A 17,274-nucleotide genomic window follows, 5' to 3' on the forward strand; every position below is an offset into this window, starting at 1 on the left:
ACCATTTATTTTGGTATTGCCCTCAGGTAGCCCGTTTCTGGTCTCAGGTTCAGGAATGGCTGAAAATGCATAGCATTGATCTAAAATGGACCCTAGTAATACTAGTGTTAGGAGATCTGGAGAGACCGGGTCAGTCAATTACTAATATACTAATACTCTTAGTAAAAGTATTTATCTTCAACACGCAATCTGTAGATTCGATTCGATTAGATAGATTGAAATTGTACGTTAAACATCATAGCATAGTTGAAAAATATGTGTTGCGTAGAAACACGAAGTGGGTGGCCAGCAGAGATAGATGGGATGGGCTGAGGGAAGCTGAGGGTTGGTATGTGGAATTGGAGACAAGTGGGAGTGGAGTTGCTGTACGAGAGAGAGAATGATGGTCAAAAGATAAAGGGGGGAAAAAGTCCAAATAAAACATAATAAAAGTACATTTGAATGACACTAAGTGGCAGTGTTTTTACAACTAATGCCGGTTTGCCTGAGGCTGATGCCGTGCAGGTGTTTGTACACATGCATATACACACACTCTCACTCAAATAAACACATACAAGAACACACACATACATGTAATAGTGCCAGCCATGCACACAAACATATAGAGTAGGCATTGCTGTTATGATTTCAGTTGTCCTTGATGTCCTTTGTATTAAATGTATTATTTCAAAATAAATAAAAAATGTGCATTGTTGTTTGCTGTTTTCTTCTGTCTTTTACTTTTTTCTCTTTAGTTCATTCTCTTGGTTGTTGGTGCATTGGGGGGTTCTTGGGGGTGGGGAATGGAATTAATTGTATTTTTAATTTTTTTCTTCCGGGGGGGACTGTGGTAGGGGTCTCGAATGGTTGAGGGACAGCTGTTGGGGAACTGTGGGGGGGATCTTGGAGGGTTCGGGTTTCACAAGATTGTGATCATGAAAAAGGAAACTATGACATAGATTTTATATCACTATCCTGCACATGCACCCTCACACATAAGGATGGCTATGTTGTGGAAAGACTGATACATGTTTGATAGTGTCTTGATGCTGTATTGTTTGTCCTTCATGTTCTAATACTTTAATGTTACCCCTTCCTTGTGTAATTATTAAAAAAATCTATATAATAATAATAATAATATTATATATATATATATATATATTACTAGTATCACATACTGTATATTACTATTTAATCTAATTCTAAACGTATTTCTGAAAATCAAGCTCTAAACCATGAATGTCTATGAAATAATTCCTTGGCCTAAAGAAAGACAAATAACGAACCCTCAAGTTAAATATTTATAGAATTTCACATAATAGCTGTTTGGAGAGGAGATCATTTTGAACTTTGACGTTATCAAGCCTTCGCCAAACAGACGTTAATCAAAGTCAACACGCAATCTTGCTTTGATAAGCTGCCAGCAATAATTCTCCCATTGAATGCACTTACATTTGCAAGGGGTTCGCGCAGGTGCAATGAAGAAGAGCTGATTGCATGTGGTGATCCTACTGATTACATTTTACATTTAAAACGCATTTGTCATTAGAGGATTCTCTGGAGGCTGATGTGGCGGTAAGCTGACATGTACAAATAAGAAGCTGTTATATATGCACGCTGTCATGTTTCCTCAGTCTGTGTTATATTTCACGTTAACATTTCAAAATCATCAGCATTGTGGACAATGCCTATCACTATACTGTATGCAGGGGTGGACTGGCCATCTGGCATTTCAGGAAAAACACGGGCGTTTGTTATAAATGCCAGGGCTGATTTTTGGTCCCAGTCTGCCTGAGGCTGCAGACTCTGATTCTACAATGACTTCCTCTTCCTGGTAATATAATATTTGATATTCTACCTAGAAAGACATGCATGCTGTTATATCATGGCTGACAATGATAGGTCCACACCAGCCCTCATTATGCACCTGTTTGTGTGTTAGGCTGGCAGCTTCCCTCTGAACGGCTTGTCAATGTTAAATGAAACAATCATCAACTGTAGCAGGGGGAGTTCAGCATTCTAACCATGCCGCCCTGCCCCCTGTACTGCCAGCAGAAATACCAATGATCAAAGCTCAGAGTGGATTTCTCCTCTAGTAAAAAAAAAAATGCATATGAATGAATGTGTAACAGTATTGGAATGATTGTGGCATGTACTTTTCCATTGAAATTCACCATGATCTGTTAGTATATATTACAGACATTTTGAGAATAGAGAACCCAGTTAATGATATCTTCAGATCATATGTTATACTATTTCATCAACGTGCATCTAAGACGCAATGAGGTTCCTTTATTCTGTTTAATTCTACATTCACGTGGGTAAGGGATGACTATCACTCTTTTCAATGGTATAAATTATAATACACTCCAGTGGGTCTATTGTGTCAGAATATTTCATTATGAAAATGTGCCAGTCAACTGACAGTAGGGGTAAAGATAATAAATAAATAAAAAATGGATTTGTGACCGGTACATAGCCAGCTGCTCGGAAATGATCTCAACCAAGCTGCGTGGAAATGGAATCAATGAGCATTGCCTTTTTCAGTCATTCTACAATCCATGTGTTCCAGCACAAATGTAATCCATGTTGTGTTGCGTGTGTGGTAGCGCTTATACCACACAGTGTGTTAGTGTCTACAGTGTAAGCTCTTGGCAGTAGTGGACTTAGTGGGCGATGTGTAAATTGACATGTTATAAGGCCTGTTAAAGTGACGCTAGTCTCCCCCAGGGCTGGTTGAGATCTTAGCCTTTGTGTTGATGGAGGCAGTAGCTGACAGCCCTCAGATGCCTGTCCCCTCCCAGAGAGGAAAGAGATTTCAAAGCGGAAAGGGGGAGGAAACACTAACTGTTGTGTTCCTTGAAACTGGGCCCCTCTCTTCCTATCGCACAGTATCACATTCTTCCTCGAAAACGCAATGGGGATATGGATCGTCAACACTCACGACTGTATCAATTACAGATGTTAAGAGCAATGGGAAAGATCAATAGTGGGACACCAAGAAAGACATTTAGCATTTTCCTGTGAGACCTAAATCAAAACAGGGGGCTCTCAGGTGCTCTCATTTAAGTGATGTTAACTGATAGAAGTGTGGCTTCTGTGGGGGTCAAGTTGTATTTTAGGATTTGTTGGAGGTTTTTGCTGAAAATTACTTACATTTGGGGTGAAAGATTTCTGGTAAAAATGCCACACTCTTTCAATGTGTCACTCTATTTCCTTCAGTATTATGCATGGGAAAGATTAATTAATCAAATATTAATAGTAATCAAGGAGTAAATTATCATAAAATTGCTTCATGATTAAATCATGTCACGGGACAATAGCCATTGATATTGATATAAACGTTATGATTTCATGAGGGTTAAGAGTATCATTGATTTTTTATAAACACACTACCCTCTAAGCCATCGTCATTCAGTTCATTAACCATTTTGCCTTGTAATCGGAGTGTGGCCACAAAATCAAGGCCCCAGAGAGAGTGAAATGGACCTTTTAAAATATCATTAATTAATCCAGTGTTTCCCAACTCCTGTCCTCGAGTACCCCCAACAGTACAAACTCCACATGACCTAAAGTATGTGGACACCTGATCGTCGAACATCTCATTCCAAAATCATGGGCATTAATATGGATTTGGTCCTCCCTTTGCTGCTATAACAGCCTCCACTCTTCTGGGAAGGCTTTCCACTAGATGTTGGAACATTGCTGCAGGGACTTGCTGGAAGCAAGCCACAAGAGCATTAGTGAGGTCGGGCACTGATGTTGGGCAATTAGGCCGGGCTCGCAGTCGGTGTTCCAATTCATCCCAAAAGTGTTCGATGGGGTTGAGGTCAGGGCTCTGTGAAGGACAGTCAATTTCTTCCATATTGATCTCGACAAACCATTTCTGTATGGACCTCGCTTTGTGCACGGGGCATTGTCATGCTGAAACAGGAAAGGGCCTTCCCCAAACTGTTGCCACAAAGTTGGAAGCACAGAATCGTCTAGAATGTCATTGTATGCTGTAGTGTTAAGATTTCCCTTCACTGGAATTAAGGGGCCTAGCCCGAACCATGAAAACAGCCCTGGACCATTATTCCTCCTCCACCAAACTTTACAGTTGGCACTAAGTATTGGTGCAGGTAGCTTCCTGGCAACCGCCAAACCCAGATTTGTCCGTCAGACTGCCAGATGGTGAAGCGTGATTCATCACTGCTTCAGAATTCAATGGTGGTGAGCTTTACACCACTCCAGCCGACGTTTGGCATTGAGCATGGAAACTCATTTCATGAAGCTCCTGACGAACAGTTATTGTGCTGACTTGCATCCAGAAGAAGTTTGGAACTCGGTCGTGAATGTTGCAACCAAGGACAGAGAATTTTTACGTGCTTCAGCACTCGGCGGTCCCGTTCTGTGAGCTTGTGTGGCCTACCACTTTGCTGCTGAGCCTTTGTTGCTCTTAGATGTTTCCACTTCACAATAACAGCACTTATAATTGACCGGGGCAGCTCTAGCAGGGCAGAAATTTGATTTGTTGGAAAGGCGGCATCCTATGACGGTGCCACGTTGAGATTCAGTGAGCTCTTCAATAAGGCCATTCTACTGCCAATGTTTGTCTATGGAGATTGCATGGCGGTGTGCTCGATTTTATACAGCTGTCAGCAATGGGTGTAGCTGAAATAGCTGAATCCACTAATTTGAAGCGGTGTCCACATACTTTTGTAGATATAGTGCATGTTTGTTGTGGCCCAGGACAAGCACCTGATTCTACTTTTCTACTAATCATCAAGCCTTTGACAAGTTGAATCAGGTGTTTTTGTCCGGGGCTACAACAAAAATGCGTGCTGTTGGGGGTACTCGAGGACCGGAGTTGGGAAACACTGCCCTTATCCATACAAATGACCATGGACTCAATAGCCATACACATCAGAGTATGACACTGTTGGGTGCGAACGTTAGTATCAGCCTCCAATTTCACATAGAATTTTCACAGGGGGGCGACTTAGCCCGACACATGAACAATTGGAATCCAGATTCCGTCTTAGTGTCGTTGCAAACGACCTTTCAGGGGTAGAGAAAGGAGGAGGGGCACTATAATAAATATATAGAAAATGCCCATATTTCATCGTAATGTTCCTTTGATGTGACGTGAAAATAAGCCCATTTGCTACAATGTGTCAATTACAGTGTGTGAGCGTCTAAAAAGCGCCGTGCCACATGGATTGGCTGCGGAGGGGTCATTCTTCAGAGGCGGATTGTGGGGAGCAAGCACAGTCGGCTAGCATTTAGATGCAGAAAGATTTGAGGGAGCGAAATTGATCAAAACGAGGCTATGGGGTTGCGGCGTGTGTATGTGCCCACACCAGAGTGTATCGTGTGTGGGGAGATGGTTGAATAGATGAATGTTGATGCCCTTCATGAAATACACATTCAGAGGCTGATTATATTGTGCTTTGCCTGTCACGCTGCATAAATAGTGTAGGGGCCAATTGCGGAGCCCAGAGAAAGGGGCCATTAGGATGCCTCTGTGCAGTGGTGTTATGAAATGAGATGAAACAGAAAGACTTATATTAGATTACATATCCATACAGATAGACTTACATTAGATTACATAGCCATGTAGATAGGCTTACATTAGAATAGATAGCCATACAGATAGATTTGCATTAGACTATATAGCCATACAGATATACTTACATTAGATTACATTGCCATACAGATATATTTACATTAGATTACATAGCCATACATATAGATTTACATTAGATTATATAGCCATACAGATAGATTTACAGTACATGAAATTAGTCATACATATATATTTACATTAGATTATACAGCCATACAGATATGCTTACATTAGATTATATAGCCATACAGATAGATTTACATTAGATTATATAGCCATCCCGATAGATTTACATTAGATTATTTAGCTATACAGAAATACTTACAGTATATTAGATTATATAGTCAAACAGAAAGATATATATTAGATTATATAGCCATAAAGGAAGCGGGGGGAAATGTATGGAAAAGGGCAGGAACATCAGCTGATATTTTTCATATATATTTTGTTTACTATGTGCATGGGGAAATGTTTAAATCTAGAGCCTTCCCAAGCTGATGAAGAAGTTGGAAACCAACAAATATCATGCAAGGTGCATAGTTCACACCACTGAACACTTACTATTCTGCTATTGGATAGTTTAAGGAGCAAATCACTCCAATATCAATCAACCAAGACATTCCAATATATAGGATATCCATTGACTAAATAACACAATTCTTCACATTGTTGACATCCAATAATCTATTCTTATTCTTGAGATTCCTGGTGTCGTGCACTTGAGGACCCTCTAATTCAAGCATATCATGATTAATACACACAGGACTGCTGTCAAATAAGATCCTAAGGAAATATCACACAACACCTTGGAGAAGTTGTTTGTGCTACCAATTTAGGTCATTGTTGAGGTTTCATCAGCAGTTCATGCATGGCACTAACATACAGTACTTTTGACACAGACAGCTTCATTGCATAGTTCATATTGTAGATGTATTGGGTTACTCAATATGTTTATGTGTCATAGAATGTGCCTGTACTTTAGGTCATTGACGTGTCTGTCAATATGTAGTAAAATGAATAAGATGAGTCTCAATGTTAACTCATAAGCCAGTGAATAAAAATGAAACATTCAGGATTTGTCAAGAGTAAGGCTTCACATATAATTGCTAATTAGAAGGTCTAAGGAAATCAAATGTGTGTGGAACTTTGCAACAAGAATGAATTTGGCTGGCAGGCAGGCAACTATATCAAATGAGTGTTACTTTATCATAGTTTGGAAATGGAATGGGAGTTTCAATGCAATTTGATTTTTCTTCATAGAAATTAGAATTGACCTTCTTTTTCTCAATTTGCAGTATAAATAGCAACCTATGATATTATCATTCAGCCAGTTAACATTCTCATTCAAATAACATGTCATTACTATAACAACAACTTTCAACCACTACACTCAAAATGAACGCACTTCCATTTTTCAGAATCAGACAGGTGAGTGCACACATGGATATTTTTTAAATAAGACATTGCATTAATGTGACAAGTTAAATTGAGTCTGTTTTGTACTGTATTGTTTGGGCTGTCAGAATGAGTTTTCACATCCCAGTATACATAGCGAGTTGCACTGTGATAGAGTGCAGATGTGTGTCAATGTCTACAGTCCTCCTTGTGGACAGTAGATAGAGAGACAACTACAGTGAGGGAAAAAAGTATTTGATCCCCTGCTGATTTTGTACGTTTGCCCACTGACAAAGAAATGATCAGTCTATAATTTTAATGGTAGGTTTATTTGAACAGTGAGAGACAGAATACCAACAACAAAAATCCTGAAAAACGCATGTCAAAAATGTTATAAATTGATTTGCATTTTAATGAGGGAAATAAGTATTTCACCCCCTCTCAATCAGAAAGATTTCTGGCTCCCAGGTGTCTTTTATACAGGTAACGAGCTGAGATTAGGAGCACACTCTTAAAGGGAGTGCTCCTAATCTCAGTTTGTTACCTATATAAAAGACACCTGTCCACAGAAGCAATCAATCAATCAGATTCCAAACTCTCCACCATGGCCAAGACCAAAGCGCTCTCCAAGGATGTCAGGGACAAGATTGTAGACCTACACAAGGCTGGAATGGGCTACAAGACCATCGCCAAGCAGCTTGGTGAGAAGGCGACAACAGTTGGAGCGATTATTTGCAAATGGAAGAAACACAAAAGAACTGTCAATCTCCCTCGGCCTGGGGCTCCATGCAAGATCTCACCTCGTGGAGTTGCAATGATCATGAGAACGGTGAGGAATCAGCCGAGAACTACACAGGAGGCTCTTGTCAATGATCTCAATGCAGCTGGGACCATAGTCACCAAGAAAACAATTGGTAACACATTACGCCGTGAAGGACTGAAATCCTGCAGCACCCGCAAGGTCCCCCTGCTCAAGAAAGCACATATACATGCCCGTCTGAAGTTTGCCAATGAACATCTGAATGATTCAGAGGACATCTGGGTGAAAGTGTTGTGGTCAGATGAGACCAAAATGGAGCTCTTTGGCATCAACTCAACTCGCCGTGTTTGGAGGAGGAGGAATGCTGCCTATGACCCCAAGAACACCATCCCCACCGTCAAACATGGAGGTGGAAACATTATGCTTTGGGGGTGTTTTTCTGCTAAGGGGACAGGACAACTTCACCGCATCGAAGGGACGATGGACGGGGCCATATACCGTCAAATCTTGGGTGAGAACCTCCTTCCCTCAGCCAGGGCATTGAAAATGGGTCATGGATGGGTATTCCAGCATGACAATGACCCAAAACACATGGCCAAGGCAACAAAGGAGTGGCTCAAGAAGAAGCACATTAAGGTCCTGGAGTGGCCTAGCCAGTCTCCAGACCTTAATCCCATAGAAAATCTGTGGAGGGAGCTGAAGGTTCGAGTTGCCAAATGTCAGCCTCGAAACTTTAATGACTTGGAGAAGATCTGCAAAGAGGAGTGGGACAAAAACCCTCCTGAGATGTGTGCAAACCTGGTGGCCTACTACAAGAAACATCTGACCTCTGTGATTGCCAACAAGGGGTTTGCCACCAAGTACTAAGTCATGTTTTGCAGAGGGGTCAAATACTTATTTCCCTCATTAAAATGCAAATCAATTTATAACATTTTTGACATGCGTTTTTCTGGATTTTTGTTGTTGTTATTCTGTCTCTCACTGTTCAAATAAACCTACAAATTAAAATTATAGACTGATCATTTCTTTGTCAGTGGGCAAACGTACAAAATCAGCAGGGGATCAAATACTTTTTTCCCTCACTGTATAACAGAATCCAACCCACAGTATTTTATATGAACTGCCAGACAGAAACATACAGACCTATAAAGCACGGAGGCCTACCTTGAGGTTGAAGGTGTGAAAGTCATGGAACATTCTCTCTCCTGAGACCTGTGTGACAATGAAGAAGATGAGACGTCAGTCATGATTAAGGACGCCCGCAATTACAGAGCAGCCCCAGTGACAGTGATCGATCAACGAGGAACTCCTCTTAATGAAGACTAAAGCACCCGAGGGCTCCAGGGACCAAACAGGAAAATGTAACTAGGACTACGGTATGCAGTTCCAGATGCTTCAATCAGCTTGTGATAGCATGTTTATAGTGTGTTAGTTAATAGCACCTGTGATGCTAACATATTAAATGCACATAATTAATTGCAGTTACTAAAGCCAGTTCTCAAGAGATAGTCAATCAACACACCCTGATAATCTTATCAAACCAGGGGGACACAATACCAAGTCCAAACCTGAGCAATGCATCGTCATAGTCACGGTAAAACATTGAATAGATGAAACAGAGTTCATGGAAGGTACACCCTTTCTGTTGCATTGAGCTGTCTGAAGGGCAGAGGACAAGAATAATATTCCACTCCAAACAGCAACAACAACCTATTCATGGTTTCGGTATGCCCAGGCCAACGCTGGAAGGTAACCTTGAAGGTGGACAACAATAGACAGAATTCATTGAGTTTGATTGAGTTTTTGTTTTATTTGTGTTAAAAGACTGTCTGAACCCAAGGGCCACTCAAACAGAACTGAATCAGTTTCACTGTGAAGTACAACTTTGTTTTCTACCTCATTGTTAAACTCTAGAGAGAGAAAATTCAGGCCCTGGAGGCGGATGCATGGGATACCGATGTGTTAAAATTCAGCAGGTGATTCAGCCCCGTAATACACGAAAAACCTGGATCGCGACGGGCTCTGACTAACCATAGGGAGGTACACGTTTGCTTTTGGTTCTATTTCCATTATGTATAAGGGGTAGAGTAAGGCCATTGCCAAAAACAGACAGGCCCTTTGAGGGAAAACATCGGACCGGAGCTCCAAGAAACAGAAGTGAATAAAACAAACGACCTCCGAGAATACGGAGGAGGGAAAAAACATCTTTGAGATATGGGATAAATCATTTCATGTGTCACAGGGCGAAAGACGGAATAGACTGCAGAATGAATTGGGTGGTACAGTTGGGAAAATGTAGATCTATGGACGCTGTTGTTGGCATTTACTTCCTGGGCCACAAACTCAAGTGGAGATGCCATTTCATTTGGTGATTTTTGGAGCAAAAATATATATTTTTGTGTGTGGGAACCTTAGGGTTACATCAATTTGGAATGGTAAGCAATTACAGTGATTAATATGAAATGTAAAATATGGATGCTTGGCCTGTCTTCCTCAAATATATCCTGTTTTATACTGTATACTGTTTATACTGTAAATGTTGAACATCTATACATCAGTGGAGGATCCTCAGAGGAGGTAGGGGAGGACCATCCTCCTCAGTGAATTTCATAAAAATGTAAAGTGCAACATTAAAAAAGTTAATCATTTTTAGATAAAACTATACCAAATATATCCACATCACCAAATCATTGACTAAAATACACTGTTTTGCAATAAAGCTCTACAGTAGCCTCAAATCAAATCACATCAAATTGTATTGGTCAAATACACATGGTTAGCAGATGTTAATGTGAGTGTAGCGAAATGCTTGTGCTTCTAGTTCTGACAGTGCAGTAATATCTAACAAGTCATCTAACAACTACCTAATACACACAAATGTAAAGGAATGGAATAAGAATATGTACATATAAATATATGGATGAGCGATGGCCGAGCGGCATAGGCAAGATGCAATAGATGGTATAAAATACGGTATCTACATATGAGATGAGTAATGTAAGATATGTAAACATTTTTAAAGTGGCATTTTTTTTAAGTGACTAGTGATCCATTTATTAAAGTGGCTAACGATTTGAGTCTGTACGTAGGCAGCAGCCTCTCTGTGTTAGTGATGGCTGTTTAACAGTCTGGTGGCCTTGAGATAGAAGCTCTTTTTCAGTCTCTCGGTCCCAGCTTTGATGCACCTGTACTGACCTCATCTTCTGGATGGTAGCGGGGTGAACAGGCAGTGGCTCAGGTGGTTGTTGTCCTTGATGATCTTTTTGGCCTTCCTGTGACATCGCGTGCTGTACTGTAGGTGTCCTGGAGGGCAGGTAGTTTGCCCCCGGTGATCCGTTGTGCAGACCGCACCACCCTCTGGAGAGCCTTGCGGTTGAGGGCAGTGCAGTTGCCGTACCAGGCAGTGATACAGCACGACAGGATGCTCTCAATTGTGCATCTGTAAAAGTTTGTGGGGGTTTTAGGTGACAAGCCAAATGTATTCAGCCTCCTGAGGTTGAAGAGGCACTGTTGCGCCTTCTTCGCCACACTATCTGTGTGGGTGGACCATTTCAGTTTGTCGGTGATGTGTACGCCGAGGAACTTTCCACCTTCTCCACTACTGTCCCGTCGATGTGGATAGGGGGGTGCTCCCTCTGCTGTTTCCTGAAGTCCACAATCATCTCTTTTGTTTTGTTGAAGTTGAGTGAGAGATTGTTTACCTGACACCACATTCCGAGTGCCCTCATCTCCTCCCAGTAGGCTGTCTTGTTGTTGTTGATAATCAAACCCACTACTGTTGTGTCGTCTGCAAACTTGATGATTGAGTCGGAGGCGTGCATTGCTGTGCAGTCATGGGTGAACAGGGAGTACAGGAGGGGGCTGTGAACGCACCCTTGTGGGGCCCCAGTGTTGAGGATCAGCGAAGTGGAGATGTTGTTTCCTACCTTCACCACCTGGGGGCGGCCCATCAGAAACTCAAAGTGAGAGCTATGGCTATCCAACACTGGAACTCTTCCAAGTCAAGGTAAGCTTTAGGTTTTATTAATTTATTGCCACCGGGGGCCCACTGGTGTAACTACTAAACTGCTTGCTGACTGTGCACTGTACTGCATTATTGTAGTGGGTTTACTAACGTGTTAGTTATTGTAGCTATGTTGACTATGACGTTACTAATGTCGTCAGCTAATATGGTGACAATGTTGTAGGCTGTGTAACGGTTAGCGGTTATGATATGAAAGTTTGTCTTGGAAAGGTTTTATCGCCTTGTCACAGACAGCTGATGTGTTGTGCACAGTCCACAAGAGAAGGGAAAAGGTGAGAGGAGGAGAGCGCACAGATGTGAGAAGAAATTATACAACGAGTAAAATGTTCATGCTGTTTGTAAGTGACTGCTATGAAAGTGAACTGTGTTTGCATATGATCAGGGGTGTATTCATTCCACCGATTATGTTGAAAAACATTTTAAATAGAAGGAAACTAGTTTTCAACTGTTGGACTAACAATCACACCAGATCAGCTAGATGCAGGCAAGAGTGTGCAAGGCAGTATTGAATGTGTCACTGTCTGTCACCTTGAGTGTGTTCTTATATTCAGTATGGAGTCAGTCTGCTCAGAGTGCACTCTGGACATTCTGGCCGAGGAGTAGGGTTGATCCGAGTGTTCTGACCTCACAACAGTAGTCAAGCACCCAAGTTAACTGGCTAAAGTTGGCTAGCTAGCGAGCTACTTCCAGACACAAATTAGAGAACACTTCCCTCTGACCATTTTACTCACCCTAGCAGAGCTGGTTAGGCTGTTTTCAACTGTGCAGCTGGCAACAATTTAATGAATAAAAAAATTGCCAACGTTTACTGACATCGGTCATATTCAATGGGTGTTGCGCATTCGTAAATTAATCAGTTATTCTGCGCTTTGGCACACAGACACAAGTGCTCTGAATTCAGAGTAAATAGCCAGAGTGAATTTACGAACGCACCCCTTGATTACTCAAAATGTTCTCTCGACCTATGCACCTACCTACATTGTAAACTGTCATTCATAGGTTAGGTTGTAGCAACCTCATGATGGGTATAGGGAAAATTAGACTATGATGTAGAAGCCTAAACCTGCCAATGATACATTGAACTGGGTGAATGGAACATGAGTGACAGTGATCCAATAAGCTGTAATAGAAATAAGGCCATGCTCATAAAACAAATTATAATCCTCCCTCATCTTACACGTCACCGACCGCCACTGGCATACATAATTCATCATACAAATCACCTTTCTTAGTTCTTACTTGTGCACTCACCTAATGGTAAATATAATGTATTACAGTGCAGCTTTGAAGAATCTCAAACATCCTTTCACTGGCAGAGATCAACTGAACTGCTACCCTCCATTCAATAGAAAGTAATTACTCATATGAAGTGGAGTTTACTCCATAAACTTCTCTCTTTTGTCAGGTACAGAATCCTATAACTTCCTGTGGAAAAGCACAGTGATGGTGTGTGCTGTATGTACTATACTGTAACCACACTAAGCTGCCCTGTTCAAACGTGATGCCCTCCAATGCAATCTCCCTCCCCGTCCGAACATCAAGATTACAGGGCTTAAGGTAATGGAAGTGGGAGAATCAAACATCCAGTGGGGAAGAACTGTACGCTCGTACAGGCTGGGTGTCTCAGCGAGCACACACTGTATGGGGTATGTTATCTTGCCTTGAAATAAAAGTCTGTAAGTTGTAAATACTATTTACCTATCGGTTCTATTCCAACGTCCACACAAGCAAACAAATTGGAACGCTACCCAATAAATGTGTTATTTCTAAGTGGTATGCTAGTATGGACATTGGAACAAACAAGCTATTACTTTAATTGATGGGAATCCTATTTGTCCTTTTGATGCCATTATTTAGCCACTACACCTGCAACCACTGTTCAGCCTTCCATGCTCATCATACTGTACTGTGCCAAGGACTTGTATTCCTTCCTCAATAGTGCATTGCCACAAAACCTCACCTAATTTGTCCTTGTTCAGTGTTTGGTCTCCATAGAAACTGTACCATTAAGTCCATTCAAGCCAGAGTATCAGGGAGGGAAAGACTCTTGTCTGATCTCAAAGTGGTCTCATTTTAAATCGATTGTGAGTATGGCCTAAGTCTAACATAATTACAGTTAATTAGATAACTACTGAGGTGCTGTTGGAGTAGGTTAGGACAATGATACCCTGATGTAAGATTCAAAAGTTAAAAGGCACTTCTTCAACGTGTTCATATAGACTAGATAACAGGCATGTTGACCTAGTATTGTATCTTAAGAGACATACTGTCAGACTTGTCAGGCTTAAATAGAGTTGTTTAGCCTTTCACATATGAATTGATGCTTATTTGTCATGGTTCTTTATTCGAAGTGAAAATGAAACATCATGCTTAAGCTCCATTGAAACGTGTTGCCATATGAAGGTCCTAATTCAATCCAAACCAGTGAAAAGGTTACCGCTATGTGACAAAAAGAGGACATTTATATCATGTAGATTATTGAATCTGTGTTACACAGGGAAAACATAATTGATTGCATTGGTCGTAGTGCAACTGCATTGATTGCCTTATGGTAGTGTAATGGAAATGTTCTATTTGATTCAAAACTGAAAAATGTAAACTGAGAATAAGAGTAAATCCTAGCAGCCAGTCTTTTCTGACACCTCTCTCCATAATGTTCATATGCTGGGAAAGATTGCCTCGGCTCAAGGCATACCCTTCATTTCCAAATCACAATGCTTTATAAACAAAGAAACACAAACACACACATTTTAGGCGTTTTGAGGACAGTTAGCATTTTCACAGCCCGAGGTGTCGTGCATCAGATGCTGGAGTTATCTTGAAACAAGAAAGAAGTCAATCTAGTGTAAGAAACAGCTGAATGTGATAATTGCTTCAGGTTGCAAAGGGAGTCTCGAATGTTCTACCCATTACACTGTAACTCAGTCATCACTCTTTTCTTGTAAGCCAGAGCCATTTTTATACAATCAGTCTACTGAATTCACCATCTGGTAGTTTGCTTGTTTGCATTCTTTGAGGAATGTTTGACGCATTTCACACGAACGTGTTTCTTTTGTGGTGTGATCTAGTAGTCAGTCGGTAAAAATGTGTCCGAATGGTGCAGTCCTTTCAATGGGTAGATTTTACTGTGTAAACCTTATTTGTCCCTTTGAAATGATGACAATAGTGATGGTTATTATGTTGATGATCATGGTGATCATGAATGAAGATGATGACAATGATTATGTGATGATGATGATGATGATGATGATGCTTGATTGGTCCTTCAAAATACACTCTTGGTTGCATCCGTAAATATAGGCTTTACAACAGACTGGGGAGAGGGTGGCAGGGAGAGGGTGGCAGGGCCAGTAACCGAAAGGTCGCTGGTTGAAATCCCCGAGCCTACTAGGTGAAAGATAGGTCGAGGTGCCCTTGAGCAAGCCACTTAACCCTAATTGCTCCTGTAAGTTGCTCGGGATAAGAGTGTCTGCTAAATGACTAAAATGTATAATGAGACCAACCAAACATTGAGAGCCACTCAGCCTCGCCTACAAATATTTGCACTGTGACGTGTTCTGCTTTGTATGAACAGACTTGAGACTACTGTGTATGCATACAGTTTATATCTGCTCTGTATGAGCAGACTTGAGACTACTGTGTATGCATACAGTTTATATCTGCTCTGTATGAACAGACTTGAGACTACTGTGTATGCATACAGTTTATATCTGCTCTGTATGAGCAGACTTGAGACTACTGTGTATGCATACAGTTTATATCTGCTCTGTATGAGCAGACTTGAGACTACTGTGTATGCATACAGTTTCGGAAGGTGCATAAATGCAAATAGAAAAAAAATCCTCAGTTGAGAAAACGTCACCACTGACTGCTTCCTCTCACAGCGCCAAGGAAAATGTATCTCCTCAAGTCCAGGCCTGATTCACTGTCCAAATCGCTCCCATTGATCCCCACTATTATAAACTATAATTCCACTTAATAAGTTGCCTTCATGGTCAACAAGATGGATTTGAAGCCTGAGTGTTGTCAACTTTGAGTGTAATTACTCAGTACTGAACAATGGAGTCTATTTTGTTTTTACAGAAAACAATGACCCTTTACCCCCCCATCCTCACCTCTTCTACTCTCTCTGTACCTTCGCACATTTTGGAGAGCGCCTGAATCCGGGTGAATAGAATGATTTGATGTTAACAGTAGAATGGGTCCTTAGAGCCTCAGGAGATGGAAAAGGGAACATTTGGCTGGTGGAGCTGCTTGCCTCAGCACTTAGCAGCAGCACATTTTAAACACTTTCACCCGGAATGGCCGACAAGAGGGACTGATGGGAGTGTGTTGACGTGGGGCACCTGGGGATTGTGCGGCCATTCATCACGTTAATGAGTCACGTCATTTATTTACCCCTAAACGCGGGAGTTTGTTTAGAAGTTCCACCCTGCTAACATGTATTTGTTCTGTAATGTTAGCTGAAGCTAATGATTTGTCCTAACAAAAACTAACGCTTGGGGAGTTAATATACAGTGAATGTGCAGAGGCTTGTGGCTTGCGTACAGGGTCATTTTTGTGTGTGTGTGTTTGGTTTATGACAGCGGAACAATTAAGATGCACTTCTCAATCTTGGTTTCTGCGCAAAGTGAGCGGTGGAAGGTTACCACAGAATTAAAAGAAACATATTGACTGTTACATTTGGCAATACCAACCAGAGACACTGCTGTAGCTGTCTATCTTATTGTACTGTTTGTAATATAAGTGTTTTTAGGCCTGAGACGAAACACTGATGAGAAGGAGAGATTAGAATGAACAGCAGAAAACATTTTACCTGGGAATCCAAATCTGTGATATTACCATTTTGCAGGTGAGTGAATTTAAAGGAAGATGGACTGATAAATATATCAAAAGTTATTTACCCATTATAATTGGAAATGTCTGTCACACTGTAACAGCGTCTACCTTTATCAGCGGCAGGTATTGTATGGATGGCGAAATACTGCATGTCAGCCACATCTTTAGATATATTCAGGCAACAGATATTTATTGTAGGGTAAAAATGTTCAGACCTTCAAGAGATCAAGTGAGTTGTGTAATATTTGACTAAGGTCAGCTTGTTAATCCTCGTTCACCCCATACTGTGTATGCACTTTCAACAAAACCATGATGAACCTCTTCTCTCTTGAGAGACTTCAACTGATTCTGTCATTAAACTCAATGCTTGAGGTGACTCCAGTTGCTAATTACCAGTTGCTAATGAAATGGAGCACTGGCATAGGCTGTTCATACTAGACTGAACTGAGCAGACTGAAACCCCTAGGCCCCTAGGCTCATCTGTTCAGACACTTTAACACCCTATGGCTGCCAGGCCCGGCCTTGTCAATCGGCCACTCCCTTCTCCCCATTGTCCCCACTCCCCGACTCCCATCCCCGGGCTGTCACCCTCACTGTCCTGCCTGTCTGGGGTCCAAAGTGACACTCTGGCGCAGCGTTGGCTGGATGAGCTCCACACGGAGCCGCTCC

General features: G+C 41.4%; 1 protein-coding gene across 30 annotated transcripts in view; it reads right to left on the reverse strand.

Moving 5' to 3' along the window:
* The window catches only part of LOC106577623 (receptor-type tyrosine-protein phosphatase delta), a 645,315-nt gene that overhangs the window by 332,617 nt on the left and 295,424 nt on the right, over positions 1-17,274 (reverse strand). For all 30 annotated transcript variants that reach the window (XM_014155859.2, XM_014155852.2, XM_045701361.1 and 27 more), the window contains exon 8: positions 8,907-8,954. The gene's annotated coding sequence lies outside the window, so the exon portion shown is untranslated. The remainder of the gene's footprint in view (positions 1-8,906; positions 8,955-17,274) is intronic.

The sequence above is a fragment of the Salmo salar genome, chromosome ssa18 (assembly GCF_905237065.1).
Source record: "Salmo salar chromosome ssa18, Ssal_v3.1, whole genome shotgun sequence".
Classification (NCBI taxonomy): domain Eukaryota; kingdom Metazoa; phylum Chordata; class Actinopteri; order Salmoniformes; family Salmonidae; genus Salmo; species Salmo salar.